General features: G+C 42.1%; 2 non-coding genes across 2 annotated transcripts; both read right to left on the bottom strand.

Moving 5' to 3' along the window:
- Positions 1 to 6506: 6506 nt before the first annotated feature.
- On the bottom strand, positions 6507 to 6579 carry trnaa-agc. The gene has a single exon. It is a non-coding gene; the product is annotated as a tRNA-Ala (tRNA).
- Positions 6580 to 6933: 354 nt separating this feature from the next.
- trnay-gua lies at positions 6934 to 7023 on the bottom strand. Its single transcript is given in 2 exon segments — positions 6934 to 6969; positions 6987 to 7023. It is a non-coding gene; the product is annotated as a tRNA-Tyr (tRNA).
- Positions 7024 to 8132: the final 1109 nt, after the last annotated feature.

The following is an 8132-nucleotide window of genomic DNA, read 5'->3' as shown; positions in this document are numbered from 1 at the left end:
GGTTGTTTTTCAGACTGGAGGCCTGTGACCAGTGGAATGCCACAAGGATCGATGCTGGGTTCTCTACTTTATGTCATTTACCTAAATGATTTGGATGCAAGCATAAGAGGTGCAGTTAGTAAGTTTGCAGATGAAAGCAAAATTGGAGGTGTAGTGGACAGCGAAGAGGCCTACCTCAGATTACAACAGGATCTGGACCAGATGGGCCAATGGGCTGAGAAGTGGCAGATGGAGTTTAATTCATAAATGCGCGGTACTGCATTTTGGGAAAGCAAATCTTAGCAGGACTTATACACTTAATGGTAAGGTCCTAGGTAGTGTTGCTGAACAAAGAGACCTTGGAGTGTAGGTTCATAGCTCCTTGAAAGTGGAGTCGCAGGTGGATAGGATAGTGAAGAGGGCGTTTGGTAGGCTTTCCATTATTGTTCTGAGTATTGAGTAGAGGAGTTGGGAGGTCATGTTGCGACTGTACAGGACATTGTTTAGGCCGCTGTTGGAATATTGCGTGCATTGCTGGTCTCCTTCCTATCGGAAAGATGTTGTGCAACTTGAAAGGGTTCAGAAAAGATTTACAAGGATGTGCCTGGGTTGGAGGATTTGAGCTATAGGGAGAGGTTGAACAGGCTGGGGCTGTTTTCCCTGGAGCGTCAGAGGCTGAGGGGTGACCTTTATAGAGGTTTACAAAATTTTGAGGGGCATGGATAGGATAAATAGACAAAGTCTTTTCCCTGGGATCGGAGAGACCAGAACTAGAGGGCATAGGTTTAGGGTGAGAGGGGAAAGATATAGAAGAGACCTATGGGGGAACCTTTTCACGCAGAGGGTGGTACATGTGTGGAATGAACTGCCAGGGGAAGTGGAGGCTAGTATAATTACAGCATTTAAAAGGCATCTGGATGGGTATATGAATAGGAAGGGTTTAGAGGGATATGGGGGCCAAATGCTGGCAAATGGGACTAGATTTATTTAGGATATCTGGTTGGCATAGGCAAGTTGGACTGAACTGTCTGTTTTATACTATCTCCATGACTCCAAACATTACTGGACAATAGATTTGTGGAGAACTTCAGTGATAGTTATTAAGGAGAACGTCAGTTGACAGTTAATGTCACACAATGAGAAATCAGTCTATAAAATTTCAAAACAGTAATATTACATGGAAAGATTGCACAATTACTTCAACAAACGTGCCTAAGGCTTGTACGATCCATCATGTGAGAAAGATGTATATTTAACTTAGTTTTCTCTTGCTTGCCTTTTGTAGTTGTTATTCATTTGTTTCGTCTTCCATTTTGTTCCTTCCCAGCACCACGATTGGCTGTTCAGTCTTGAACCAAAATATCCCCTCCTGGATGTAACTGTTAGTTACTTCATAACAGCTTTTTACAACTCCTCCATCACAGCAAATTCTATCATGCCACCTTAAAACATCAACTATAAAGAAACATTGGCCCTAGATTGTATGACAGTAATGACAAGGAGGCTGTGAGTGTACACTGTTATTTTTCCGTTGTTAAGAGTGTCAGCAATCTGTGATTACAGGAACTAAAATGACGTGGATAATTTTGGGTAACTTATTATTTTGGTTAGACCCTCGGCATATGACTCTGAAACCTATTATATTATTCCAGTCATTTGGTTTGTCTCCAGCATCACCTTTTTTTTTAAATTATCTCTCTGCCTCACTCTAATCTCAACTCTAATCTCCAGCATCTGCAGTACCCACTGCTGCCTATTATTTGGCCTGTTGACACTCCAGTCACACCATTTGTATGATCTTTTGATCTCTCTGCCTATAAATTATGTGCCTGTATGCTTCTTTCTCACTTTACCTGATAAAGGGGTCATGCTCTGAAAGCTTGTGATTTCAAATACACCTGTTGGACTATAACCTGGTGTTGTCTGACTTCTGACCAGGATCTATAATGTACAAATCCCAAACTTGTGATGTTCAGAAAGTACATTGAACTTTCCAGGTTAACAGTGCGATCATTTGTGCTTTGCCAAAGGCATGCCCTTTATTGTCAGCTGGTGCTTCATTATGAGCTTTTATTTCTTTGGTGACGCAGGGCAAAGAGGCTGGCTCCAAACCAACCTCATTCAGAGTTGAATCTAACCCGTGCAGTCAGCACATGCTGAAGTACACACACTAGCCATCTAGGTGACTGAGTTTGCTAAAAATGTGTTGCTGGAAAAGCGCAGCAGGTCAGACAGCATCCAAGGAGCAGGAGAATCGACATTTCGGGCATGAGCCCTTCTTCAGGAAAGCTCTGATTTCAGCTCTGATCTCCAGCATCTGCAGTCCTCACTTTCTCCTCGACTGAGTTTGCTAGTCCCTTTTAGCAGCATGTCAATAGGAAATATATAGTATTGCCATGAATGTAGACTATTTACTCACTTGTAATGAACATTTTCTGCCAAAGCATTTTGGGCCTGGTGCATCCAATTGATAAGGATTACATATGTCCATTTGTGAAGATTTAGTGACAATGCTGGTACAGGAGGATGATTTGAAGTGTGAATATGTTTGTGGAAGAGATTCTGAATACTGATCAGACTTAAATGATTAAATATAAATAACTTTTAAAAGATGTTTCTGATATTATTTATCTATTTTTTAAAAATCTATAAATTTGGTTACTCAAGTTTGTGGAATTTCATAACTTCTTGTTCACATTTAATACATTTCTTAACATGTTTTTTTTAAAATAAAATCCTGTTTACCTCCATATGATAGGTACTGAAAGGCTTACCCTCTACAATAGACAAATCAGGAGTGTGATGAAATACTCCCCAGTTGCCAAGACAGCTGAAGCTCCACAAAACACTCATGAAATTTCACACCAATCACGACAAAGCAATCAACTTAATTGGAAACACATTCACTTGTTCCACTAGTAATATTCAGTAGCATCAGTGTGTATTGTCTACAGCACTGCAGAAATTCACCAAGATTCCTTAGTCAATATCTTCCAAACCATTAAGAAGTACAAGGACAGCAGATACATGGGAACACCTCCACCTGCATGATTCCCTCCAAGCCATTCACAATCTTGAATTGTATATATATATCTCCATTTCTTCAGTATTGCTGGGTCAAAATCCTGGAAATCTCTTCCAGCAGCATTGTGAGTCTATTTAAACTAAATGGACTGTAGCAGTTCAAGTAGACAGCTCCCCACTATCTTCTCAAGAGCAACTACAATTTGGGGCATAAACACTTCAAAAGTGGCTAGCAACATTTTGCTACATTTATAGAAGGAAAATATAATAAATGATTGAAATGTGAAATTAAAATACTCAGCAGTCAGGCATCAATGCAAAGAGGGAGAGAGAAAGAACAAAGTGATTTCTAGTTGATTATCTTTCAGAAGAACTTCATGATTTAGTTTCTTCACAAATGTTGCTTGAGCTGCTGAGCATTTCCAGAATTGTATGTATTGATATATACTCTATAAATACAAGTTCTTGTTGAGAGCAAGATTGTCCCTGTTGACACCTAAAGCCTGACATCAGGCTCAAATGGAGGTTAGTCACAAGCCTGCACTGTCTGGGGCATAGTTATTCATTTATGATTTTCCCTAGCACAGCCTATTATCTCTGCCAAGAGCATGATTTTGGCACAGATCATGGCACATGACATTGCTGATAAAGTGGCATCTCCTGTCCAATATCTAAAGCCAACAGTTACAATAAAGTCGCAAATTGACTACATGGCTTTGGACAGAATAAGATGGACCTACTTGGAATACTGCAAAATGATCAGTGATTGATATCATTCACCAATACATTAGAAATAAGATAAATAAGGGCTCTGGGGGGAAAGAGACACTGGACAGGGAATCTATACTATTGCAATTGGATCACAAAAAATGACAGCAGAAGAGACTGTCATTGCCGCCTACAAAGATCTGCCTGTTTGTCACATCCAGGATGAATGAACAATTCTGAAGAGCATGTCACTACCAATATGAAGATCAGCATCTCCAACTTGGAACTGGTAAACTATTCTCGCCTATTATTGTAGAGTCATAGAATTGTTACAGTGCAAAATTAGCTCATTAAGCCCATCATGTGCACACCAGCTCTCGAAATGAGCATCTCACCAAGTGCCATTCTCCTGCCTTCTCCCTGTAAATGCACATCATTGTTGCTCTTCAAATAACTGTTTAATTCCCTTTAGAGTGCTTTGGTTGGACCACCTTTACCAATCACTTAGACAGTTCATTCCAGACCCTAACCATTCATTGTGTGAAAAAGATTTTCATCAAATCACTCTTTTTGCTTACAGGTCATTTGTGTTTTCTGTCTGTTTAGTTTACATATTGCATCTAAACTATTGCTTCTTAAGACAAACTCCTTTAAAACCATCTAAGTTCCAATACCCCTTTTTGAATGTCTTTTGGACCAAATCCTATACTCTTATACCTTCCTGGACCTGAAATTCTCCACCAGACCCCAACTCCTTGATCACAACAGGATCTTGATCAGATGGGCCAATGGGCTGAGAAGTGACAGATGGAGTTTAATTCAGATAAATGCAAGGTGCTGCATTTTTGGAAAGTAAATCTTAGCAGGACTTATACACTTAATGGTAAGGTCCTAGGGAGTGTTGCTGAACAAAGAGACCTTGGAGTGCAGGTTCATAGCTCCTTGAAAGTGGAGTCGCAGGTGGATAGGATAGTGAAGGCGGCGTTTGGTATGCTTTCTTTTATTGGTCAGAGTATTGAATAGAGGAGTTGGGAGGTCATGTTGCGACTGTACAGGCCATTGGTTAGGCCACTGTTGGAATACTGCATGCAATTCTGGTCTCGTTCCGATCGAAAAGATGTTGTGAAACTTGAAACGGTACAGAAAAGATTTACAAGGATGTTGCCAGGTTTGGAGGATTTGCACAATAAAGAGAGCTGAACAAGCTGGGGCTGTTTTCCCTGGAGCATCGGACGCTGAGGGGTGACCTTATAGAGGTTTACAAAATTATGAGGGGCATGGATAGGAGCAGGGAGTCTAGAACTAGAGGGCATTGGTTTACGGAGAGAGGGAAAAGATATAAAAGAGACCTAAGGGGCAACATTTTCACACAGGGTGGTACCTGTATGGAATGAGCTGTCAGAGGAAGTGGACATTTAAGAGGCATTTGGGTGGGTATATGAATAGGAAGGGTTTGGAGGGATATGGGCCGGGTGCTGGCAGGTGTGACTAGATTGGGTTGGGATATCTGGTCTGCATGGACGGATTGGACCGAAGAGTCTGTTTCCATACTGTACATCTCTATGACTCTATCATCTAAATGTCCTCTTCACTAACCTCCCATCTCAATCCCGTGCCCAATACCTCTCTCCCAGTCCATCTCCCAACAGAGCTGAAAATGTGTTGCTGGAAAAGCGCAGCAGGTCAGGCAGCATCCAGGGAACAGGAGAATCGACGTTTCGGGCATAAGCCCTTCTTCAAGCTTATGCCCGAAACGTCGATTCTCCTGTTCCCTGGATGCTGCCTGACCTGCTGCGCTTTTCCAGCAACACATTTTCAGCTCTGATCTCCAGCATCTGCAGTCCTCACTTTCTCCTCATCTCCCAACAGGCCAACTGACCTACCCTAAACCCCTGCCTGCTGTCTACTACCCCTATCCCATAATCTTACCCCACATTCTCTATTTTCATAAGCCCCCCTTTCCCAACAAGACTCCTGGATATTCCTCTGGTAACCACTCCTGCTTCAAGTCTCTTCTAGATGGGTATCGGCTACTGGCAATTGGAAGAGGTATCTGAGGAAGTTAGTAATTGGTGGGCATTTGAGTAAAGAATCTGTTACGAGCAAGAAATTTAAAACTAATTCACCCACATAGATTGACACTCTTTCTTCTCTATCCACACCTGCACCATTCAAGCTATCAATACACACTAATATTAACAGCATTACCTCCTGCCCTTTCCAAGTGAATGGGATTTAAATTGCACTGGACAGCAACATAAATAAAGATGGAACGAGGATCTTGCAGCTGCTCCTGAGTTGCAGGCTTTTCTTGTGGATTTCTTATGGTTATTATACAGCAGAAGCTGATTTTTGTTTTTTTTCAGGTACAGTTGCAACATTTAAGACATTTGGATAAGTACATGAATAGGAAAGGTTTGGAAGAATATGGGCAGGCAAGTAGGCATAATTAATTTGGGAATGTTGGTGGCATGGACTAGAAACAGACCTTCAGGCCAACCAGAGTCTAGATTAGAGTGGTGCTGGAAAAGCACAGCAGTTCGGGCAGCATCCAACGAGCAGGAAAATCGACGTTTCGGGCAAAAGCCCTTCATGATTCAGTCTAACTGACGGACCATTGAGTCGAAACGTCAGCTCTTTTCTCTCCTTACAGATGCTGCCAGACCTGCTGAGATTTTCCAGCATTTTCTCTTTTGGTTTCAGATTCCAGCATCCGCAGTAATTTGCTTTTATGAAGGATTTATTTCCTTGCTGTATGACTAAAATACTTTTAAAAGCCGTTTGACAAAAGCAATTGGAGGATGCGGGCATCGATCCCGCTACCTCTCGCATGCTAAGCGAGCGCTCTACCATTTGAGCTAATCCCCCGATGAAAGACATCACCAGAAGACAGCTAATATACGATTATCCCTGTAGTTTCTGGCTGACGCATATTAGGAGGTGCTGAACTAGATGAAACAATTCAACCACCGTCCTGACTACCTAGTGTTACCACTCAGTTCATGTCTTTCCTTAAAACGTGAGCCGCCGCCTGGAACCCAATACCACTCAACCGCAAGAGAAAGATTTCTAATGGCACCCCCTCACAGATACACACAATATTTTATAATCCTGATCCAATCCCCGCGCCAAAAAAAAGCATATAATTCATAAGGATTATTTAAATCCTTTTCGAAGTTACTGTTTTCCTTCATTGAAGATTTTAAAAACAAAAAACTTATGTCCTTCGAGCCGGAATCGAACCAGCGACCTAAGGATGACTGGCATTTAATCCACTACAGTCCTCCGCTCTACCAGCTGAGCTATCGAAGGCGCTGACGAATAGCGTGCGCTTTCCGGCTGATGTCTGCACGTGAACAGCTGCGGTCACCACCATTTCAGTCAGTTGTCAACTGCCGAAGCGCTTGCAAGAGGCTTGTGGACGTCCTCGCGCGGTGAACGGCGGTTTTTTCAAAACCAGAAATTTAAACGGTCTCCAACTGGATCACGGACTTCACGCTGCTTGAAAATAATACCTTTCAGGTGTGCAGTTTATGGACACATTGTAGGCAACAGTGCTGTAAAAGGAAGGGATAAACTTAAAGATAAATAAACACCGTGGAGAACCTCAGCAGTTCTGGTAGTTTCTGTGCAGAGAGGAAGTAAGAGTTAACGTTTCAGTGAACTTAGAACATTATTTTTGCTTTCCCTGGTAAGCATTGAAATTGATTGATTGTTCTTTATGAAGGATTGAAGGGATGCAGACGGGGTCCCCAAGCTCTGGTGGCACTAAGAGAACAAAACAACAGTACAGGCTGTTCGGCCCATCGTGTCCATGCTGACCATGATGCCATTCTAAACTAATCCCATCTGGCTGCCTGTGGTCCATGACCTTTTATACCCTGCCTGTTCATGTAGCTGTCTAAATGCTTGTTAAACTTTGCTAACATATCTGCTTCTACCATCCTCCCTGGCAGTGCCTTCCAAACACCTATCACCCTCTGTGTAAAAAATAAATTGCCTCTCACATCTCCTTTAAATTTTCCCACCCCCTCAACTTAAACCTATGCCCCCTTAAACCTATGAAAAAAACTCAGACTATCCACCCTATCTATGCCTCTCATAATTTTACATACTGCAAGCAGGTTGCCCCTTAAGTGAAAACAATTCATATTTATTCAATCTCTCCTTATAGCTAGTACACTCCAATGCAGACAACATCTTGGTAAGCCTATTTTTCGTTGTCGCCAAAGCCTCCAATCAGGACTGCATGCAATGTCTGTGGCTAAAAGGATACAAAGATCTCTGTCAATGCCCCAGCAATTCCCTCCCTTGCCTCCTTCAGTATCCTGGGAAAAATTCTATCAGGCCCTAGGGCCTCATTTACTTTAGTGTTTGTCAAGACGCCCAACACCACCTTCATAATATTGACATACCTAGGA

Source organism: Chiloscyllium plagiosum, chromosome 3 (assembly GCF_004010195.1).
Source record: "Chiloscyllium plagiosum isolate BGI_BamShark_2017 chromosome 3, ASM401019v2, whole genome shotgun sequence".
Taxonomy (NCBI): domain Eukaryota; kingdom Metazoa; phylum Chordata; class Chondrichthyes; order Orectolobiformes; family Hemiscylliidae; genus Chiloscyllium; species Chiloscyllium plagiosum.
Note: the sequence above shows the minus strand (reverse complement) of the source record. Positions and strands in the feature narration are given on the sequence as shown.